This window comes from Aythya ferina (assembly GCF_964211825.1).
Source record: "Aythya ferina genome assembly, chromosome: 2".
NCBI classification, from domain to species: Eukaryota; Metazoa; Chordata; class Aves; order Anseriformes; family Anatidae; genus Aythya; species Aythya ferina.
The window spans coordinates 84716225-84740403 of record NC_140297.1 but is presented as its reverse complement, the minus strand read 5'-3'; the positions used below and the strand labels follow the sequence as shown (position 1 = coordinate 84740403).

The 24179-nt window shown below is 39.3% G+C and overlaps 1 protein-coding gene across 5 annotated transcripts in view; it reads right to left on the bottom strand.

Moving 5' to 3' along the window:
• The window catches only part of CTNND2 (catenin delta 2), a 642859-nt gene that overhangs the window by 415614 nt on the left and 203066 nt on the right, over window positions 1-24179 (bottom strand). Inside the window, exon 1 of one of the 5 annotated variants that reach the window (XM_084509614.1) lies at window positions 4443-4577. The exons of the other annotated variants lie outside the window; for them this stretch is intronic. The gene's annotated coding sequence lies outside the window, so the exon portion shown is untranslated. Of the gene's footprint in view, window positions 1-4442; window positions 4578-24179 lie in introns of those variants that run through there. 5 annotated transcript variants of the gene reach the window in all.

Below are 24179 nucleotides of genomic sequence, written 5' to 3'. Positions count from 1 at the left end.
GTATTTGGCTGTGCACAAATAATGGCTTCCAGCATTAGGAAAGACAAAAAAAAATATGTCGCTGGCCAGTGCAAGCTGAAGAAAAGGAGTACAGCCCGAGCATGAAGAGAACTTAGAAAACTCACACTGAGCCATTTGTATGCTCAACACTCCATCTGAAATGTGGCCACTGAATTTTTTAGCACATCCAAACCAGATGAGTCAGCTGTGGAGCCAAAGGAAAACCGCTCTGAAACCAGAGCAGCGCTGATGCATAACACTTCATCCTTGAAGGACAGAAGAAAAAACTTTAAAAATCTTTTTTTAAACCTCTGCTATCAGATCTTTTAAAATTATTTTTCTGTACTCATTGACAATTTATCATCTCTTGCAGAACTTAAAAGTTTTCCAAGTTATAAGTTTCTTGCTTGTTGACCAAAATGTGAGAACAAACAGCTTTGACAGTCCAAAAGAAAAACATTACAAGGTTTGTGCTATCACTGGGGCCAGTGATAAAATATTGGCCCATCTTAAGATAAGCCACTAAAATAATAATAATTATTAAAAAAATATATGTAATATAGCCTCTTCACTTTTATGTTATTATTTACATTTTAGCCAAAAGTACCCCTTTGATATTATTGATGATGGATGAACTTTCATATCTATGCAAGAGAATGTTAGATTTTGGCATCACTTCAGCATGCTTGTAATCTTCAGCAATTCAGAAAAGTTGAAGTTATACACATTGAAAAGGGAACCACGTCAGCTAAGGTAAGAAATCAAGATAGAACTGCCTATAAATACTGAAACTATAATACTAATAAATTCACTCAAAACCAAAAGAATGAGGGGACCAAGAGACAGAGGCTAACTCAACCGTGTTTTACCTTAGAATTACCACAAGGAAACTGAAACACATGAAGATGCAGAGGTTTCACGAGTACGAGATGAGCACCTGCACAACCAAGGCTGGCAGGAGGATGCTGTTGTTTCCTGTGCAGTTTGCTGGGCCACGCTGTGGGCTGGACAAGCAGCCTACCTTTCTCTCACCACAGCATAGAGCTAGAAAGCAAACTATGTACTAGAAAGCAAAGACATCTGCCCGCAGTTCCCAAATGAACGATTTGCTACCACTCCAGGCACAAATATCCTTAGACAACACTTGTACAACCCTAGGAGAATGGTTATAGTCAATATAAATCTTTATTACATGATCAAATTATCTTGGCACATGCCACACACACACTCACTGATGATGCTATTTAAACAATGCAAGCCTCCTTTTAATGAAGACAAAAATCAATATTCATCACTATCAGTGAAATGAAGGCCACAGCAAGACAATACACAGTGACATTTTCCTCAGTGCCAGGTCATCATCAAAGGATCTAATGTTATATCTCACTGTTTCAAATATTATCTGTTTCACTGCCTAAGGCTTCAGCAGTGGCTGTCACTGAACGCTCATTTCATCCTCTTACAGCGTTTCTTAGCCCAACAGGGAGAAGCATCCAATCCAACAACTTCTACAGCTGTGGAAGTTGTTCAGCTTCAGGGTATTTCAATCCACTAAGAAGGAAACTTTTAGCATTGGTCAAAGCACAAGTTTTAAACAACATGGATAATTCACAGGCACTATACTAACTATACTTTATGCTTTTTTCCTATCCACTCCAAAGTTTTGATCTGCCCCGCTTCACTCCTCTGCTGTACAACCAGGGCCCTGAGCTGAGAAGCATGGTCACACACCGCAAATTTAGAGGGTGAGGTGCAGGGTGTGCAGGGAAAGCCTTACCCTGACTGGCAGCCAGCTGTGTTTCCCAGGGCTTTTTCTTCCAGATCCTGACAAAACACAGTTCGGTAGCATTTGCTATGGACTGAGACAGATTCACAGCTCTGCAGCCACACAGGGCACATGTTCAAAGCTGGGAAAATGAGGTGCCCGCCTTAAGTATCAGGCGAGCTTTTTCACAGGCAGATTAATGGCATGGCCATACTGAGAGCTTCATGCCAGAGGTCGAGACCTCTGGAAGAAGCTATTCCTAACAGCGTGAACTGCTGCTAGCACTCTTCTGAAAGGACCTCTTTGAATCTCAAAAAAGAAATATTTGAAGTTTCTCATTAAAATGTTCCCAATTATTTCCTACAGTACTGATCTCTAAAAAAAAATAAAAAAAAAAAAATTCAAGAAAACTCTAATAAAAGAATGACCAATTTCATACACCAGATTCAAATGTAGGGCTAGCAGCGTCCATCAGATGCACTGTTTACTCCCCCATCCGAACACCCAACCTGATAGCAGCATGTTACATCTTGTGTTTGATCAAGGCTCGCCATTCCATTTTCTGTTACTTCTATCTAAGAGAGAGAAGTCCCTAATATAATTAGGATACTGGCAAGCATTCAGCTTACACACATATTTATATACATACATGCACGCACACAAATGTAGAAAGCGTATCATGGACCCACTGCACAAAAAGCTATGTAAAATAGGGAAAAAGTTTCTACTGTAAAAAAGTATCATACTCAAAAAAAAAAAAAAGTGTGTCAAGACCTTCTAATTTAGTAGGTTATTAGGATGAGTTTTTCCCACAGGCAGACAGCAGTTTTATCACATATCTGTCAGTTATCTTTGGGTCCAACAAATAGAAGACTAAAGCAGCAACTAGAAGACTGAACATTTTTTTTGTTTGTTTTCTTTTTTCCATAAAAATAAGTAAAAAAAAAATATATATAAATGATACCTTCTGCTTATGACTACTTTAATGAAGGAGTGCCTAAGCCACTGATACATTATTAGTTTCTACATAAACAACTTCCACCTGTATAATAAAAATCACTGAAGTAAGTCCAGCTTTGCCTTGAACTTCCAAAAAAAATCAAGATATACATATGGTTGAATTAGTACAGTTACTCAGAAATCGGTGGAGTAATACTAAAGATAAATTTGACCCATTATCTACCTGCAAAGCACAAATGAATAATGCAAATGTGCATGCAAAGGACCATGAAGTCTCTCAGCTTAGCAATGCATTTAAAATGTATCACTAACTTTCAGCTTCTTGAAATATTTATCAGCTGCACTGGGTTCCACAGAGAGTGCACTCGATTAGGGACTTCACCCAATTTGGATTTCTACACCAGACTCAGGGGATTTTAGAAAAGGAGTCTGAAACCAAACCCTAAGGCAATGTCAGGTCCTTCACTCCTGTCAGCACACCCTGCAAAGTCCCTCACTACCCAGTGCTGGTTTGCCTCAGTGCCCACCCCATATCCCACCAGACTGGAGTCTCCACACTTTGCCTTTCAGAGCAAGGGAGAGGAGAATGGGACGCTTCTCATGTACAAAAAGCTGTATGCAACCTGAACTCGGAACTAGCTTGGAACAACTGGGCATTTACGCTACTGAATGCCTGTCAAACGCTGATTTAGTTTCACCAAACTTTTTTGAGATAAAATTATTCCCTCATCTTGAAGGGATTAAAATATGCTCCAGAATATACTATTAAAAAAAAGAAAAAAAAAGAGGGGAAGGGCAGGGAGAGAGCAGAAACCAGTCCTTACCTTAAGACTGAGCAATAAGGCTAGTTTAATCTAGAAAGCTTTTCGTTTCTAACAATATCTAACCCCCACAGCAATAGCAAAAGAGAATTAAAGATGTATGTTTGATTCAGAGCTTTTGGAGGGTCCATGCTTATTCATTTAAGCCAAAAATCACACTCCCCTAATTAACAGTATTAATCCACAACATACTTTTGCAGTATCTCGAATCAATACCTAGAACCAATCTATTGCTATGTGCACTTTTTTTTGTAGTAAGTATTAGGCACCGGGGGATTCGTTTATCTCTCAAGCATTTCAGGTATTTCTCTTGAACTCGGCCAGAAGGTGAGGCCAGTAAGTGCCCTGTTACTTTACACGCAGACCCGTGTCAGAAAAGGCTGCTCGAAGTGTTTCACACAACTGACTTGCACGTGAAATTAAATTAGTTAGCTCCTGGAGCAGGCAGCCACATCGCCCTGGGACTTCAGTAGCACCAGGTGAGCTGAGCAGGTCATAACCACGCATCGCTTTCATTAATCTGTAATGAGTTTCGAGTCAGCCGACCCCTCTACGCTTCGGTCTGCCTGGAAAGCTCGCTCAGGACTTCGAGGTTACACAGAACTACGAGGAACGCAACTCACTCCCACTTAATATTACAGTCTGACAAGAAAGAAGAAGGAGATATCAATCTCGTTGGACACATCGCTGTTTATTGAGCAGCTTTTATTGGGTAGAAGCGCACAGCAACAGGTCCAGAGCGCCCAACTTGGCAGCGCCCCTCGGCCGGGACAGGCAGGGCGAGCGCGGCACAGGCACAGCCCCAGCCCCAGCGGGCTCCAAAATGGACGCCCCGCGCCCCCTCCGCCCCGCCACCGCCGCCTCCCCCCGGCCGGAAGCCGCCCCCGGCCCCTTACCTGCGGCGCCCGCCCGCCCGAAGCGGCTTCAACCCTGCAGGGCACGGCGCCGCCGCCAACTCGGAACCGCGGCGAGGGCACGGCCGGGCATGCCCGGGGCGGCAGCGGCAGCAGCAGCAGCAGCAGCAGCAGCAGCAGGAGCAGGAGCAGCGAGGCGCCCGCCCGCCCCGCCGGCTGGGCCGAGCGCAGCCAGGCACAAAGGTCGCCATGGCAACAGCGCGCGTACCCCCGCCGCGCCGTGCAGGCAGCGTTTCATCACCCCGCTGAGCCCCGCCCTCCAGCCCGCTTAGCCACGCCCATCACAGCGCCGAGCCACGCCCATCGCTCCGCTGAGCCACGCCCACCGCCCCTCTGCGGGCAGCCCCGCGCCCCATCATGGCGGCGTGCCCCGTAATGGCGGCGTGCCCCTTGTGCTGCTCGCCCCCTCCGGGCCCTCGAGGCGGCACAGCCTGGAGCTGAGTTCACCACAAGCTGGGTGGTTTGGCTGGGTGGTCCCCATCGTGTGAAACGCCGTGTTCAGGGCGCTTGCTGCTGCTTTTCAACTTGGTGGAGTTCCCCACATGCAACCATGAATCTTTTCTCTCAAATCATTGAGTCGTAGCATAGTTCATAAAGTACACATGAGTCATAAATCATACAATCATATTGTAAATTCATAAAATTCAACTGAACTATATCACCTGCATTTTCCCTCAACTAACTGTACACTTAGCCAGCAGCACTCGCCATCGCTCGTGCCCACACCCTCATGAGCACACACACAACCCCAACAGACGAGGCTACAAGGCGAGGGCCACCTGCCTCTCCCCTCCATCCTGCCCTCGGCCCCAAGCCCAGAGACAGCTGCCCATGCGGGACCCTTCACACCCATCCCTGCAGGCCTGCACTGCCTCGCCCGGCAGCAGGAGATGCTGAAGAAGGCACCAAGGCACAAGAGAAATGGTTGACGGATTCCCACAAACTCCCGCCAGATCGCTGGGGATGCGGTCGCGGTTGGGAAAGCTTATTATGGGTCTTTGGAGAGAGAGGTGCGAGCGGGTAAGCGATTCAATTATTCTGCTCAAGTCGAAAAGGCTTAGCTTGCTCCCAAGGATTTCCTGCTCAAGTGCCTTCTTCGCACTGCACATCTCAGTTGGCCGACATCTACGCAATCTGAATGCTGGAGGATAACAGCTATTTGATTATTTTGTATACAAGGTTCTTTCATGAAAAACAGCCTTCCCTTTCTTTCACAGAAATACGAGCTTCATATTCAAATATTTCATCTGAATAAAACTGCATCAGCTTAGACTCCAAAATGAGCACTTCTCTTAATGATGCTTTTAATGAAAGTAAATGTACTCATTTTACTTAAAAAATAAAATAAAATCACAGTACATACTCTTCATTATTTGCTGGCAATGTTTAGCTAAAAGGCTGACGGATTAGACTACTTGCATTTTAGCCTTAAAAAATAATTAAGAAAAAAATCAATCCAGATTTTCAAGAAATAGCTACTTTCTACTTACAAAGTAGAAAAGTAGTCCCCTTTTCTGAAACATGATGGTCAAGTGCCTACCATCATCTATCAATCAACAACTTGTACCATTAGCGACTGGGAGTCATAAAATTTCAGTGTGCATTTCAGTAGTCTTCTCTCTAAATGTCACAGTGGAGCTGAGGTCAGTTCTGCCTCATTCTATTGCACACCAGGTATGCATTTGAGAAGGAAGAGCGACATTTCAGGGTCTGAAGAAAATAAACAACCAGCGCTGACTCTGTTTCTACCAGCCTTCCCTCAGATAAATCCACCCTCCCTGGGGCAGGGGTGAGCACAGGGGCTCCCCAAGCCCCCCAAAAAGGGGTCAGAGGGAAGAAAGGAAAGTGACTAAGCAGGCTCAGATGGGCACCTGGGCTTAGCATTAAGAACTTCTTTTAAACACCCGAGGAGGCCAATGCACTAACGGAACAGGATGCCACCAGCTGTTTCTCCCAGAAACTTTTGGAAAGAGAAATCACGACAATTAACTGTATTTCTAAAATTCCGAGGATGTAAAATGTTGCTGGGAGCAATGGATGGAAAATACCTTGTAAAGCCCTTTATTTTAGCTCCCAAATTGCAAACATACTGGCTTCCTTGTAACTCTGCCAAGCTGTAAGTGTCACTTAAGGAGAACAATGGAACAATTTATTGTTGTTCTCTGTTGCTGCCTAGGATGTAGAAAGGAGACTGTTTATGATAAATTAAAGGTCACAAATAAATGGCAATTTAATAGAAGAAAATCTACTCCACATGAAATAATATCTCCAAGGGGTAATTAATTATGCAGCAGTCTGAGCACGTTCTGTTTCATTGAAACATTGTGAATGGCCATCCTGTTTCATTTCAATGTGCTAATATGCATCACTGTCTCAGAAAAGCTCTGCTGGAAAAAGAATGCAACGGGCACTGAAAAGTCATTGCATCTATTGCAGCAGTACACAGAGCATGCAATCTAGCAGTATATTTATTAGAGAAATTTATTATGACTATCAAATACAGAGGGATCTCACTCTTGTTGCAGAGGTCAACGATTTTGAGTAAAAATGGATTGGCACTGAATCATGAGAGGGCTGTTAAATATCTGAAATTTGCACAGATTGCAATCTTGATGTAACCGGATCCTATCTCATATAAAACTGATTGATGAAAGTGGAAGAAAGCAATTTTTATTCTAAACCTATATAAGCCCTTCACATTGTTAGAATACATACTTTTTTCTGGATCACAATAATTCGTTTAATTTGGTCGGATCCTTAAGTGCTTTGTTGATGTTTGACTTCAAGATGTGTGACTGAAGATGTGCAAACTTTGAGAGTTTGGACAAGGAGAAATAGCAGGAAATTCTATAATGTATTTTAGGCTTTCTACTAATACTCACTGCCCTTAAGTTGGTATACTGAGATTGGAGCTTAGATATGTGTGCAGGATTTTTCTCTTGCTTATGCAGCATAAGAATGGTTCTTTCTAAATCATTACACTGACATTCACTTCACTGACACTCATTTTAAATCAACATAAATGCACGTGCCCATCTTCTTCACACTGATTCTTTAGGAATAAATTCCAACATCTCCAGACATCTAGAGTGTAGCAGCCAGATGCATTCTTTATAATTTGAATGGAAAACAACAATATTCAAATCTACATTTTTTAAGAAGAGTTAAATCTGTAAACATTTCAAGGGAGCAATACTAAGGCCAGAGTTAAAGGTTAGCTTGCGCTTTTTCCTTTATGTGTCTAGTAAGCCAAGAGGATGCATACATGCAAAAAATTGCTGTGCAAAGCAGAAATAAGATTACTACACTTAAAACCACATAAATATTTACTGAACTAATTTCATATGGAGTTCTGTTTTTTTGTTTTGTTTTGTTTTGTTTTGTTTTGTTTTTTTTGTTGTTGTTTCCTGTCTACTAAATCCTTTCTAGGGCACATTTAGCTGTTCTTCTGCTTGACAGTCTATGCATATGTAGGCAGAGACTACTCCAGAATCACTCCTCTCTCTCTACTACCATTTTCTGTTTTGTGACATTAAAGCTACCATGAAACAACACTGCAATTACTGCAAAACTTCAGATGCTTTCCAAAGACTCAGACCTATGTCCCATTTTTTCTGGTGCTTTATTGAAATGTATGTTTTGATTTGAGGTTAACAAAAACAAACAAGGTTGTTGTGTTGTACTGTGTATGGTGACTCTGTGGACCCCTACGATATCTATTGCATTGCATACTCTGCTCAGTCAAACAGTATACATAGGGAATTTTGTTCTTCCGTTAAAAAAGAAGAAAGCCTTTTTCATGGTCTGAATAGAAAGTAATATACAACATTTATTTCCACCAACTTCCACTCTTTATGTACTGCAAAACTAATGAATAGCAGAATTATTTTAAAAAGATACTATAGGGCAAGCAGTCTTTAAAACTTACCCTGTTACACTGTCTGTGGGAACAATCACTTCACTGATTTTAAGAAAGAAGAGAAAATGTCTAAGCACTAGAACATATTCTGCTAAACCTAGAAATTCTCTACCATTTTGTAACAGCTAAGCATTCCTGAAAGTTCTTTCACAGACAACAAAAACTTTGCAGAATAGGAGCCACATTGAAGCAAGCCAATAGAAAACAAGACAATTTGAAAAGGGTTGGGCACATCCATGACTTGCTGGTACCCAGAAGTAAAACTCAGTCTGACTCCAGTTGTAACAGATGGGTGGCAGAGTTACTATGGAGAGCTAGCGCTTATGGAAGTGCTGTTCTCAAACCCCGACTAACTGGGATAGTGGTGATTTCTGCAAGTTACAGAAAAAGGTTTTCTGGATATGCTGTTCAGAAAATGTTTGAAAAACAAGATTTACAACTAAAATTTCATACGATCTTTCTGGATTTCTCATGGCTATACAGTTTAATTGTATTTCATGCATATGGTTAAAGGTAAGGATATGCAATCAAATTTGTGCAATCTGCTAAGGCACCAGTAGAACATACAACATTTATTATAATGAGAAATCATATATCATTGGATTTCTCTTGCACACACACACACATTCTATTTCTACAATTCACAGAATTGTGTTGTGTTACTATAAGCACAAATAGGACCAGTTTGTAGTTTGAAATTTGTCAACAATATTTCCTCTCATAGTTAAAAAAGAAGAAAAACGGCATACCAGCAGGCACGACTGCTGGTTAAGTCTCCAAGAATGACTCGGTAGCCTGTTGACTGCATCAAAAAAATCCACCCAGCAATGCTGAATACCAAGCACTGGCATAAGAAAACTACCTGTTCACTTTAGTTTCACATCAAAAAGGTGCTAGTAAAGGTTTTCTTATCAACCAAAATCTAATTATCCGTGCTGATTCAGAGTTCAAGGCCTCATTTCATATCTTTCTGACACATACTGCTAGCTCAAAATACTAGAATGGAAAAAGAAACATCACATCACAAACAATGAAAGGCTTTCTTTTCCCCTGACTAGCAGTATTATGCTGAACAATTGACAAAGAAGGGGTGCAGGAGTACCCACAATGAATGATCTTACACACTAGCAGAGGATGCCCCCTTGTTAGAAGTGCTGTTCCAGGAGACCAGTATTTTGCACAATCACAGGAAATAAAAGACAGGTGCTTCTTTCACAAGTGCATTCATAATACATCTCACCTCAACAACAGATTTGTCACAGTAGCAATATGGAGCCATGGAAAACCAAATTAATGAGAGGATATGCTTCACTGTTAAAATCTTAGAGGACTGGGTGATGTGTGCTATTTAGCCATTAAATACAGGACTATTTTTTTTTTTTTAAGTTAAAAGTTATTCTTCAAATAAAGGAAACTTCGAAGTTACTTTATGTAATAGTAAAATAAGTTCTATGGGGGAAAAAAGAGGGTATATTGAAAAAAAATCAATATTAGAACTAACAAATGGAACGTGAAAATGTATTATTACAGTGGTGTACTGCATGGCTAGTGTGATGATCAGTGGCAAATAATTTATCACCACAACACAAAACAATGTCTGTAACCTAATTCCACTTACTACTCCTTGTTTGATGTATACAAACGGCAGGTATAGTTCAACACCTGTGATGCTGAAGCTTTGTAATAGTCAAACGTTGTGATGGGCTTTCTATGAAACTAAAATGAGTTCAAGAGCCAAGGGGGCATTTTGAGTCTGCAGAACAAGCACACTGTAGCTTCATGTGTCATAACAGTCTTGCACAAAGTCACTTCTTCAGTCTCTCAGTCACTCCAAACAAGCAGAAAGCTTTTAAAGTCTGACTTTGTGTCACAAGGCAAAGAAGAAATACATCCTTTTATCTGGGAATTCATCTCTGACCAGGAATAAAGACTTGCTGCTCACAACAGGTTATCTTCCTTTTCTTTCTGAATATAAACCTATTCTACTTGCCTGGTGGCATGAGCCTGCTATTTGCCTCCAAAAGGATCTTGAAAATGAAGGTATGCCTTTTGCCAAAGAACATGGTACAATGTAAGAGACGAGAACAAAGGTGAAATTCTGTATGGAGAACAAAGATTTTGGTTTTCAAGTAAACCTCAGCGTATACGGATGAGGAGCTAGTAATCAAAAACGTAACGGAAATCCATGATGGAGGTGGACAGTACTGACAAACATGCTTTTAATTAGAAAATACTTTGTGTGTCTATTTTTAAATTAAGAAAATCAATCAGAAGTGAAGACGTAGACATAGCAGCATGCAGAAGCAGCAGAAGTAAGTACAGCAGTGAGAAGCTGAGAAATCAATTTGACCTTTAGTCAGAAACTTTACCAGCTCTGCAGAAATAATACTTTAAGCAAGTAGTCCTAAAACAGGTCGAATTACTAAGCAAGCATGGGAATTCAAAATCGTCCTAAACTCTGGCCTACCTGTATCAGTAAATCCTGCTGCTCTGGAAAACAGAGCCTTCCAGGATGCAGCTGCAGCTTGGTAGGAAGGCAAGAATAAGTAGGAGCTCTACAGGAAAGCCAAATTCTGTGTTCAGTTCAATTACCAAGCAGATGTAACTAAAATTTTAGAGGGAAAATGGAAGTGTTTTTAAGGTCAAAGATGAGGGAAAAAACAGGAGGAGGGTGTGAGGGAGTAAAAAAGCCATTTCAGGCTTCTCTTTTGATAGCTTCAATACTCTACTTTTTGAAAATGTCCATATACTGCTTTTTTTTTTTTTTCTTTTTCTTTTTCCCCATGTATATTTAAAACGTACATTATGAAATCATTGGGCACAGACATAATGTTAACAACTTCTCTTTTTTCATGCAAAATTTCTTTGACAGCTTGGCATATAGTTAATCACTTTTTAAAACTGAATGCACCCCAACACAGAGGACCTAATTTTCCAATCTGTCATCCAGAATTTGTCATTAACAAACTTTACAAAACAGATTAAATACTTCATATTTTTTTCCCCATGCTTGTGGCTTGGCAATGGGCTGAAGAAAATGTGTATTTCCAGCAAGATTAATGAGTAATTATTAGTTGAGATTAATCTGTTATACAAATTTAATGGATTTCTATATTGGTTGTGCAAGTTCTCAGAACAAATTGATGAATGATTGCTACAAATGAAAATAAGTTAACCTGATCAGAAGGAGTCATGGAGGCTAAGGAAGAAAAGGAGAACAGGTAAAAAGCAGGGAGTGAATCCAAGGTTCAGAAAGCTATTTGTGCCATTGATACCAACAGAAAAGAGAGAAAAGCACTCATTAATGACTGAACCCACCGTTCCCTTGGGGGTGACAGACTCATTAACCTTTGTGAGCAATCCTATCAGGTACAAAATAAATCGATTTCAGAGAATTATTTGGGAAAACCACGACTGCTTGGCTACTGGGATTTTAGTTCAGGCTTTTGATCAGAGAGAGGTAGAGGTGTTATTTCCTCCGAAAAACACAAAGTGCACCTGGTTCACAAGTTTTATTAAGGATATAATGTCTTAGTGGAACAGGAAGATATACTCACATAATTTAAGAGCAGATATTCAAGGCCTCAAATACTACTATTTAAAAATTATTTACAGAAAAAACAAACAAACAAACAAAAACAAAAACAAAAAAACCTGTTATGTATGCTCAAGAGAAAGCAAGCAATTTGGCCAGTGACTAAAAGACTTAAACTTTTCCAAACATCCTCCAGTCAATCATACATTCAGTCTAATAACTTACTTACAGGTGCTATATTTAGATTATATCCTTCCCACACCACCAGCTTCACTCTGCAGGTCCATCATTTTCCTCTCTCAATATCTCTTTCATTACCTTTTCCTTCCCTTTCACCCATCTCACCTCTCTCTTCAGGCCAGGCCCAGTTCCCCCAAGAAACAAAACAAAAATACCAGCAACCATCTGCAAGCACACCCTTCTTTCTACTTCTGTGCTATCTCTTTTCCCGCCCCTAAAATGAACTTAAAAATATTTTGGAGTGAAAAAACACCTACAGCCCTTTCTGTTTATGCTGTCGGAGTCTATGTTGCAAGTAGCTCACAGCATGGTAAGCATGAATAGCAGCAGCAAGAGCTATACATCACTTTCAGTCTAACTTGCTTCCTATCCACCTCTTTACACTTCAAAATGTAGCACAGGGCAATCAGTGCCACAGAACCCTTAGACCCTTCCCTACACGCAACCACCCCAATGCAGGGTGGCCTGGCAGCCAGACACAGCGCTGCCCGCTGCAACACCGTATGGCCTCAGCGCCCACAGGCCCAGTGCCTCCATTTTGGCTCAGCCTGGGCCTGCAGCGCTGTTTTCAGCCCTCCCTGGGGAGCAGCAGCCTTTGGGCAGACAAAGGTGCCCATGACATGGGCAGGGCAGCAGCCCCACTGCACCTCTTCTGTGTCTGAAAGGTGCAGAAATTGTGTATAGGCAATACGCATCGCTGCATAAAATATCCTTCACCCCACCTCTACTTGCCCCGCCAGCCCTGAGTAACATTGACGTAGTGGATGAGAATTTTTCTGCGCACAGGGTACTCCTCCACTCTACTTCCTTCACCCACTCCACAAATTTCAAGAGATTTTGGTCATGTCGCCTCTTCCCATGCAGGGATATAAATTCGTTGCCTCCTTTCTGGTTTTGGCAACACATCTTGCAAGAGCTTCTGCATGTGACCTGACCCATGCTGAGCTGTCTGTCAGCCTTTACACCTTGCCTGGGAGTGTTAAAGTCAAAATCTGCATCCAGGCTTTTAGAGAAGCTGCACTTGTGGTGAAATGTTTGTAGCTGTTACCGATTCAAGCTGATGATACGTTGTATGGCAAACACTAGTGGAAACGACCTACAATAACTAATGGGATTGGTCTAAATACTTACTTAGATACTTGACACCATGTTATCTTTATAAACTGGAAGATGCAAAGTTGCATGTTGATCCACATAAGAGCTTGGACTGACCTATGTTAAAAATATCACCTGGGAGTGGGCGAGGAAAGGCAGCAACACATTTCCCAGAATGTCTTACTAGAGAAAGAAAGCAAAGCCTCCTAACAAGTACTTCTGCTGGCTGTATAAATTTCCAAAAAAGAATGGCTATAATCTTCCTTAACTCATGCCTCTTGAAACATCTTTAAAATACTTGACTTTTGGATTAATCCTGCTTAGGATTTACAGTACATTGTACTACCTGTAGCTGTAGGTGATTCAGCTTTCTAGCTGTAGTAATACAGCAAGACTTATAACCATTAAAAAGTTGTGTGTTTTTTATGAAAAAGATTTTTTTTCTCATTCAGAATAAAACAAACTGCCTTCTCAGCCACCTTGAATCTTAAGCAGATGTAAATATGTGATGGTCATAATTGATAATCATATCTATGTTTCTGCTTCTTCACGTTAATGAAGACAATGAGAAAACAAGGAAAGGTTCAGTTAAAAGAAAAATCTTTTGCCAGCTGTACAGCAGTAAGTACTGGAATAAAGTCAGTATGGAGATTAATTCACACTACTTCATAAGCCTAAAAAAAAATTACTGAGCCTGTGGGAACATAATTGAAAGCAGTCAGTAAGGAGAGCATAGAGCCTAGCAAAGCTCTTTCACCAGCTCACATAACATGTGGGATATTAGCTATTAGTGCTACTTCAGGAAATCACAACCAAAAGCTCAGGGGGGAGGGCTTGTTGCCTTGCCTCATAAGCAGTCTTTCACTGAACAAGACTAAGACTTACAAATGACGTCTTAGATGTCAGAATTATTCCTTAAACTCTTCACCAATTCACAAGCAACTCTCATTTGGGGGAGTCCATCGTTGGCTTTGAAACGTCTTAGGGATCTGACACAAAGGACTGTGTAGTAATAGAGAAAAACATGAATGACTAAATCTAAGTCATTCAGAAAGGGTGAGGCATTTTCTGGCCTTTCTGTCCCATCATGGTAGTTGTTACTCTTAATGCATCAAAAAGCTGGGTAAAGCAGTAGGCAGCACTTAAAGCAGAACACAAGGCTAGCTGCAGAATGTGTTTGCTTGTTTTGCTTTTTCCAACTCTCTGCAACCTAACATTTAGAAGCTATTTTTGTTATTCTGCCTTTTCCAGTCTTTTTGCCCTGCCTCTCACAGCTTTTACTTTTTCTAGAGTTCCTCTAATTATTTTCCTGCATCCTAAGTTAAAGGCAAGTATTCTATTCCTTCTTTTAAATTTAAAATAGTATAACGTTCACATGGAAGACTAGTTACAATGCAATACTCTTTTTTAATTAGGACAGCTGCTTCACAAATCTAATAAATTATATTGCACTTAAAAATGCCAGGTAGTTTTTCAATTCAGTATTTTGCACAAAACAAAGAAACCCCTAGCATATTACTGAGTACCTAATTACAGAAAAAAATGTCTATGGCATAAAAGATTCAAAGAATCTTGCTTATAAGCCTAAATGTTTTGTCACCTGCTGCTACTTCACTGGAGGCAGAAACCCCATATACCTTCATAATTTCTTCTACAACAAAGACATTTGAATTACTTAAGTCAAATATCCAGGAGAAACACAAAAACAAAAAATAGGAAGTAGTGTGCCATATGTGAGGCACGTCATATTTTTCTTAACATGAAGAGATTTTTAATTAAATTAAATTCAATTAAATTCACAAAGTAGATGCTAGCCATATTGAGCAATTAGGTGTAAGTAAGGAGCTCTATTTAATACCTGACAGTATTATGGCCTTATATGTATATATATATATTTATATATATATATGCATGCAAAAGTAGATTTAAATAAAATATATAAGTATTTTTTATCTGACTATAAATTAAAATATACTGTTGGTTTTTGTTTGTTTTTCTGGGAAACAATACAACACTTTTTAAATGGGGAAAAAGTTCTTAAAGTCTAGACCACCCCTATATATTAAAAAATAAGTTTTTATCGAACCCTGAAACAGATTAGAGATGCATTACTGAGCTAATGAAAATACCAGAATATAACATTTTAAAATTATGTGAAGATAAAAGTAACAATAACAAGAATTGTGTATCAGCTTGGAGCATAATTCAAATGAATATAGAAGATATACAGAAGAAATTTTGAAGTACGTGCCTAAACAATGACAATTCCTTTTGATTCTGTCATTATTTTATATACTTGTATTTAAATATGTGAAAATACAGACACAGTATATAGTACTTTATGGAAAGCCACTTCAATATGAGAGCAGTAAGGACTAAACTGTTTCTGTATAGAATTCAATTTTTGTTCTGTTATCCAAAACAATTCTTTACTCTGGAAACACAAAATGCCCATGGTGCCAATACCTACTATAAGTACTAGGAGATGAACATACATGGGCATCATTTCAGTGCTTCAGGCAGTTTTACTACTGCCAGTCATGTGTCTGCATAGTTCAACAGTTAGATGCCATGGTTAGATACACTTACACATCCCCCTAAGTTACATGAAACCATTAACACTTTCAGTCTTTCAATGAGAAGGAATTTGGAATGAAACTAAGTGAGAGTTTAAAAAAATAAAAATAAATAAAGGCAATGAAGCAAAGTAGCAGGCTATGTTTTAAACTTCATTAAACCATATGAAAAAAAAATATGGCACGATACATTTATTATTTTCAAAATGGCTGGGACAAAGAATAGTACTGTGAGGGTGTGACACAGAACCTGTCAGGCTGTTTGGAGAAAAAACATTTAATTTTGAAAAGAAAGTTACATGGCTTTAGCAGTGTAATAGTCTTACATAGTACAGGTTTTGCAACAGCATTCAACCAAAATGGCACTGCCGTGCAGTCCATTTTAAATGTATTTTATGAACTTTTTTTTTTTTTTTTTTTTAATAGACAATCAGAAACTCTGCTGGTTGGAGAAATGAAAAAAGCCTTCAGAGTATTACATTACCCAGTAGTACATGTTTCAGACTTGGTCTTGGTGGAAAAGTATGGCAAATTAAAACCCACATCCTTCTCTCTTCCAAATAAATCTTTGTTACTTGAAATCCAGATATATGAAATAAATAAAAAGAATTTATCACAATAAAAACAATATTCAGGCCAACAATGTCACAAGATAATGTACTCTGAAGGCAAAATCAACTGAAGAATGTGAAGCCCTTCTTTCTTCCCATCTTCTATCCTTCTCATGGCCTGACCTCAAAAATTAATTTCTCTCTCTCAAAAACAAATACAAAAGTACAGCTTCTCTGTATTTATCGGATCAATGATGCTAGAAGAAATTAAGTGCTTGTGAAAACTACCGTAGATGTGCCACGCCAAAAAAAATTGCCATGCAGGTTAATTTAATATTTATACCTCGATCTTGCTCTCTTTTTTGATTTTAAAACCTCTTCAGACCCTCTGGTTGGCAATCTACAGACACAGAACTGTTTGAGAAGGTCAGCTCTAGATACCAGAGCCCTGGCAAATGACCATTCACCACTCTAAATGTTTTTCATGTTGTTTTGCCTCCAAGTTATGAATGAAAGTAAAGACTGAGGTCTTAGGAAAGTAGGAAGAAACTGCAAGGATGTTCTGTGCATTATCTTCACAAGCACATACTTCTAAATTTTCCTCCTTCACATAGCATAAAACCCCGTCTTTTTTTTTTTTTCCTCACAAGAATGGGTGAAGTGGTGATAACTACGATGCTGAATCAAGGCCCTGGAGTGTGTCCAAAGAAGGGCAACAAGGCTGGTGAAAGGTCTAGAGAACAGGTCTTATGAGGAGCAGCTGAGGGAAATGGGGTTATTTAGCTTGAGAGAAAAGAGGAATCAGGAGAGACATTTTTGTACTTTACAATTACCTTAAAGGAAACTGTAGCAAGGTGGGGACTGGGCTTTTCTCCCAAGCACCTAGTGACGAGGGGAAATGGCCTCAAGCTGCATGAGGGAGGTTTATGTTGGATATTAGGAAAAAGGTCTTTACTGAAGGGGTCGCATGGCATTGGAATAGGCTGCCCAGGGAAGTGGTTGAGTCACCATCCCTGGAGGTCTTCAAGGTAGATGTAGAACTTAGGAGCATGGTATAGCGGTGGACTTCAGTACTAGATTAAGGGTTGGACTATATGATCTTAGAGGTCTTTTCCAACCTGAATGGTACTATGGTTAACAGCTCACTGCACACCAAAAACATTATGAATAAACTAATCCTTCTGAAAGAAAAAGAAAAAAGGAGAGGGGAGGGGGCACATAATTTCCTTATGTACCTCATGCATCATTTGCTTTACACTGTGCTACACGTGAGTTAGCAATACTGACATTCACAATGGAATAACAGCTTCAGTCACACTTTTTTTATAAAGATAGCTAAAAAATTACTTTCAGAATATATTTGAATCTTCATACGAAGCAAATCATCTCATTTTTATAGTGGTTCCCTAAAAGTGGTCTTCAATTTTTTTTAAGACTTTCAAAGTGTTTTCATCCAATTATTTTTGTACTGTCATACTCTATTTTTTCACAACTCACAACTATTTTTTCACAATTTATTTGAAGATAAATTTAAAAATTAAAATAAATTTACTCCCTGGTTACCTGGTGATTTTTAGTTTTCTTTTATTTCATACATTCTATTGCCCTAATAGTGTTGTTCTCCACCTTAGATGGGTCATTACAGGAAAACTTATGACACAGGCGTACCAACTCTGCACTAATCTCTGGAGTCCTACCCTAATCTCAGCCTGACTGACTTTTCTTTATGTCAAATATATTTCATGTCACTTTGAATTCTGAAGGTGAATAACGTTGGGACAGATTCCTTTGGGCAGTTCAAAATGATAGGTTTGTTTGGTTATTATTTTCACAGTTGAAGATAGAAAATTTACATAATATTGTTAATGATGCTGATGCTTCCAATTGGCATTGCATGCTTTATCAGTGGGCATGTTGAGCCAATTTGGACAAAAAGTATGACAGCATAGAAGTAGTGGTGTGTGTACTAATCACAGACACCAAAGGCCATACTGCCTCAAAGGGTGATATTGTATTGGCATTACATTGTGCAGAGTAAGGGTAAAAAATCCATAAAGAGACATTTTAGTGCCAGGGCCTTTCCAGACATAACTGAGGATCCCTTTCTCAAAGGTTTTGCTGTCACAGCAGGAGAACTGGGATGCAGCTGGAGGAAAGGAAGAACATCCAGGACAAGGCTATAGCCCTGTATCTTCTGTAGCCACACACATATGGGTTGTGTGGCCTCAAGATGTCACTTGACTGCTGTGAGAAGGCAAACTCTCCAGACCTGTCAAAAGACGAACAGGCTAGAAAAGGAAAAAATAAGCCAAAGGAGTCGTGCTCAGCTGGGGGAAAGGAGGAGAAAGAGGTGGACATTCAGAGTGATGGCATTTGTCTTCCCATGGAACCATTACACACTATGAGCCCTGCTGTCCTGGAAGTAGCTGAACACCTGCCTGCTGATGGAAGCAGCAAATTTCTTGTTTTGCTTTGTTTGCACATGTGGCTCTTGCCTTGCCTTGTAAACTGTCCTTATCTCAGTCCATGAGCTCTTGCACTTTTCTGATTCTCTCCCCATCCAACCTGGGGGAAATGAGTGAGTGTCTGGGTGATGCTGACCCGCCTGCCAGGTTAAACCACAATATTCACCTAAACCCACGACTTCAATTCCTCTTCACTTCTTCCCATTTTTATTATTCACTCAAGTAGTCACTGAATGTGTTAAAATTTAAATTGCAATCTGAGCAGAAAGACAAGACACAAAATCAAATCCAAAACTTCTATGAAAGTTGAAAAACAATCTCTTCACTCAGCATACTGTAAAAATGCAGTATTTTGTGCAGACATTGCTAGGATGATATAAAGAAATATGCTTTGAAGTTGTTCCTAGAACAGAAAAAAAAATAAAAAACCCTTACACCATGGAGGAGCACAGCAAAAAAATAAATCAACTTTAAAATATGTAATGTTATTATAATGTATCACGTGTTGAATAAGTCTTGGACACATGTATCCTCACTGTGATAACCTCACTATTTTACGATGGGGAAGAAGAGAAATTATTGTCTCGAAATTGGAGACATGGATTTGATGGACGGACCACTTGGCAGGTAAGGCATTGGCTGGAAGGTCGCACTCAGATTTTTGCAGTCAACAGCTCAGTGTCTGGGTGGAGGTCAACAATGAGTGGTGTTCCTCATGGGTCAGTATTGGGACCGGCACTGTTTAACATCTTTGTCATTGACATGGACAGTGGGATGGTGAGGCACTGGCACAAGCTGCCCAGAGAAGCTGTGGATGCCCCATCCCTGGAGGTGTTCAAGGACAGGCTGGATGGGGCTTTGGGCAGCCTGGTCTGGTGGGAGGTGTCCCTGCCCACGGCAGGGGGTTGGAACTGGGTGATCTTTTTCCAACTCAAACATTTCCATAATTCTATGATTCTATGAAATTTGTTCTTGAAGTTTAATTGCAAAAGCTGTACTTGCCATCACCTAAACAGGAGAAAAAAAAACACGATGCGTATGCATGTGGTGTATGCCACATTTCAGTTTGCTTTATGGAATCTAAAAGCCTAAAAGGTAAAGCTAATAGCCAAATCCATAAAACCTCCTCATATTCAATTTAGGACCACGCGTGGTTTGGTGTCTCATCTGAACTTGAATGCTTTTTACAAACCACTAGCATTTCTGGAGCATTTTATCGAGTCGTATCCTTTAAGAATTACCCCACTTTAAATGATTTCTTTTAAGAAATATTAATAAGTGTTTTGGCTTCGGAGTATAAATAGGGTGTACATGAGAAGGAAAAGCTCTTTAGTTGACAGACAGCTTATTTGGCCTAGCTGAAGGAAAAGCAAAACAAGTTGAGAAATAAGATGTAAGCTTTTAACAATAAAGGAAATAAAATATAAGAGTCACTTCCCAGAATTGTAATGGATTACGCATCACTTCATATTTTTAGATTGACTGACTTCTTAAAATGACTCAACTGAGCAGCCACAGCTTTTGAGATGGATACCATGATTTATGCTTGAAATCTCATGCCCACAAAATGCATCCTGGGTTATCAGAATGGATCCCTTTATCCTTCAAGTCTCTTCTATCAAAATCTGAATGGATGACAACTGAAGGCTCCACATAAAGATAGTTGAAGATAGATAAATACAAGTGAGTAGAAGGACTAAGCAAATAGAAAAGCCTTTTTTCCTTCTCCTAACACAGAGGAGGTATCTCAACCTAAGAATAAGAGTTACTTGTGTGCTAGAGGGGCACAATAACAACAGGCATTGATGTAAAGAGAAGCTTTCTCACTGAAATGTGTAATCCACTTCATTCAACCAGGAATCAGTGAAGATGTAGTAGGACTAGAAACAGAAAGCAAAACAGAAAAAAAAAATATTTGAATACTGTCACAAAAAGGAAATATTAACTAACATGTTCTTTAATATCATAGTCAATAATAAATATTTTGGATGTCTCATTATTAGAGTTGTATTGTATTTGCCACAGATAGGTAAGGGTATAAGACATTTTGTTTTCTTACTTAGCAAAATGTGGTATAGCGTACGCAGTGAGTTGCATGACAAGCTTCTACCAACATTTTCATGGCTTCATCAAGCACTGTTGAGTACCCTCCTCTGGCATCCTTCCTACCTACCATGTATTCCCTGTTTTATATGTACCCTAGAGCCCAGATTATTTAATTAGCCAATAAACAATAACAGCAAAAGGTTTACCTATTGCTCCTTTTGATTGTACAACTGCATGTTATAAACCGATTATTTTTTGCCCAATGCTGCAAACTGATTACCTGATTTAAAGCTCTTAATTAAATAGCCATTCATTAAACACACCGTTAAATAGAACATGTGATATTTTGTAATTAAAACAAATTGTTGCACACAGTATCTTCTAACTCAATAGATTTATATAGCCTGTTAACAGTATTTAAAGCTTGAACAGAAAAGAAAGTGTGACTAAAGAGAAAAAGGGATAAACCATATACTTTGAATGGAAAATAACTACGTGGCAATCAATAGCAAGTTATTATTTATAATAGTTATTATAATTTTATATCAATTTTAAACAAGGTTACAATTATCTCACCGATCAGCCCCAATTTTCCATACCCATACCTACACCAGGTGTTTGGCAAGAGGTGCTTGCTGCTCCCTCCACAAAATATTCAACTGGGTATGGCATCCAGTAGTATGAGAAGAAAGCAATCAGACTCTCCTTCACAGGACATGTGCACATAAATGCTCCAATGCATGTTGAAGAATCTGAAGTTGTTTCCCGTTCCTGCTAAATCAGTTTCCTTCCCAGTCTTTTTTTCTATGTTACAATTTGCTTTTTCAGCTCCAGTACTGCTTCCCCTGTCTTGCCTCCTGCCAGCAAGCACAGAGCCTTCCAGTTGTGTTCTTGTCACTTGGTCACTACAATTTTCTGTCCTGTACTTCTCTGTTTATTTATCCTGAGCTATCTGTGGCTAGTCAGGTCATACTTCTTTTTTTTTTCAGAAGGGAAACTATTTCTTTTTTGTCCTCCCAGGACAGTACATTGACCACTGTGAGTAGACATGAGATGAGATATGGAATGAAGGTTATTTTTATCATAGTAGCATAAAAGGTAATAAATGACAGCTTCTGCAACTCCATACAGTGAAAAGAATACTGCCATGAAGCATCCAGTGAGCTTTGGATACACACGGATGCATATGGAAAACAATGATTTAATCTTTAAATCACTGTGCTGTGCTTTTGCTGGTTTATTCTTCAACAGCCCCTTCATTTGCCTGTTGCACATAGCCAGATTTTTGCCGTTTGGAAAATAAACCAGGATCAGAAGTGTGAACTCCACTATCTTGACAAAGAAGAAAATAAAAAGAAAGAGGAATGAAGTACAACACCTTACCTCTTCAAACTAAAAATCTTCACATTATGGAAAGCAATGACCCAAATAGTTGAAGTATGTTCCTTTTTTTTTTTTTTTTTTTTTTTTTAAATATTCAAGTAGACAATTTCCTGGTTGGAAGCTTCTGAATAGTGGCGTTTTCTTGTAGTTTGAGTTTATCTACTTTTTTTCTTTTGTCAATTAATAATAACTTGATAAAAATAACTTTATAAAAATAAATGTATAATGCTTATAGTTTAATCCTCTAATAAGACTTAGCACAGAATACCAAATTTATTCAAGTGCATTTAAAAATTTTACCTACTTGCTGCTAAAAATGAGTTATCTGAAAGTCAAGTCAATGTCAAAATTAAATCTTGGTTTTATTTTGTAACAGAATGCTAATGAAGATTATAATACCTGCAAGATTAAAGCAGTGTTTCTAATAATGGGTACAAGAAAAACGTATTTGATTCTACTTTCAGGGTACAGCACTCTGTGCACCACAAAATTGGCCTTGCACATAAAGCTTCAGTTTCCATTAGTACAGCTGTCTATGCCAGGGCATGATGATGAAATACACACCTTAGTAAAGCTGCAACCCAAATTTGTTTGGCTATTTGAGTTACATGACAGCACATACAAAATATTTTTCCTCACTTCAGCAAAACTGAAAGCATCTTTTAGACAAAATAGTCATAAAGAAAGAGTTACAGCCAAGAATGCGGTCCTTTAAAATTATATTAATAAATTATACAATTCATAACCCATCTTTACTGCTTGTAACTGCTATTAAGTTGCAGGCATAGTGCAACTCCAAACTTAATTAGTCATCGTGAAATCTACCCTTTTCTCACCTTTAACTACAAGCATGAACTGAAAGGTCTTGCTACATGCCCTTTATTTACAACACACCTGAACAGCCTTTCAACCCCACTGGATTACTTATCAAGGAGATACAAATCTACAGCAGTGCAAAATTTGTCTGCCCAGGTATAGGACTCAATGTTTAGTCGAAAGAATTGCCCTGGTTTCAGGGGTCCGTGTATCTGTTTCTAAGCTTCAGTGTTCATCTCCACGCAAGAAGCAGTTCTGAGAATATCCCAGTTCTGCTGGTAATGGCATATATTATTTAATACTCCTAAAATAGTGGCCTGTACTAAAGAATTGAGTCCTTTTCTTACATTAATTTATTCCTGTGTAAGTGCTGCGTTAAAAAATGAATATTCTCCATCAGAGAAAAATGCAGTCTAGTAGCAGTAACTACAGTTCTTACAACTCCCCCCACCACAACCCCTTTTTCTCCTGGAAAAAAAATGCATGAAAAACAAACAAACAAACCAAGTGGTTAAGTGCATTTGTAGCCAGACTAGACCTGCCCTGACTCCCTCCTTGTTCCTTCCATGTACCCCACACAAAGGTGTCCTCCCAAATGAGGTATCCCGCAATGCTTTTATCTTTTCATTGTCTAGCCTTTCTCCCTCTCTGTGTTCATCTCCATTCAGTTCCTTCTCCCTACTCCAAACAAGCAGCCTCATGCAACTTGCTTGTACTTGCCACGCTTCTCAGGCTGGGAAACTCCTCTGAAGGGGAAAGGCTCTGTTTGCCAATTGCATGGCAATGTTCGTATTTCATTATCTACTAAATATAACTTTTAAGTATAGAAATATGGTTTATGTGGGGCTAAATGACCTCTGCTACAGCAATATCTCAGTATCCAATCACTTTTTATGTATTTATCCTTACCTACCCCATTAAGTAGGGAAGCGTGGAGAACTGGGCAACAGAGAAATTGTTCTAACAACAGTAACAAAAAGAAAATCATATAAGCATCTGCTACTGCATTGTCCACAATGTCTCAACACCAAGATCCATAAGAATCATTCTCTTTTCTCAGGATGAAATTCAGCCTCTGTATCACCAACATCCT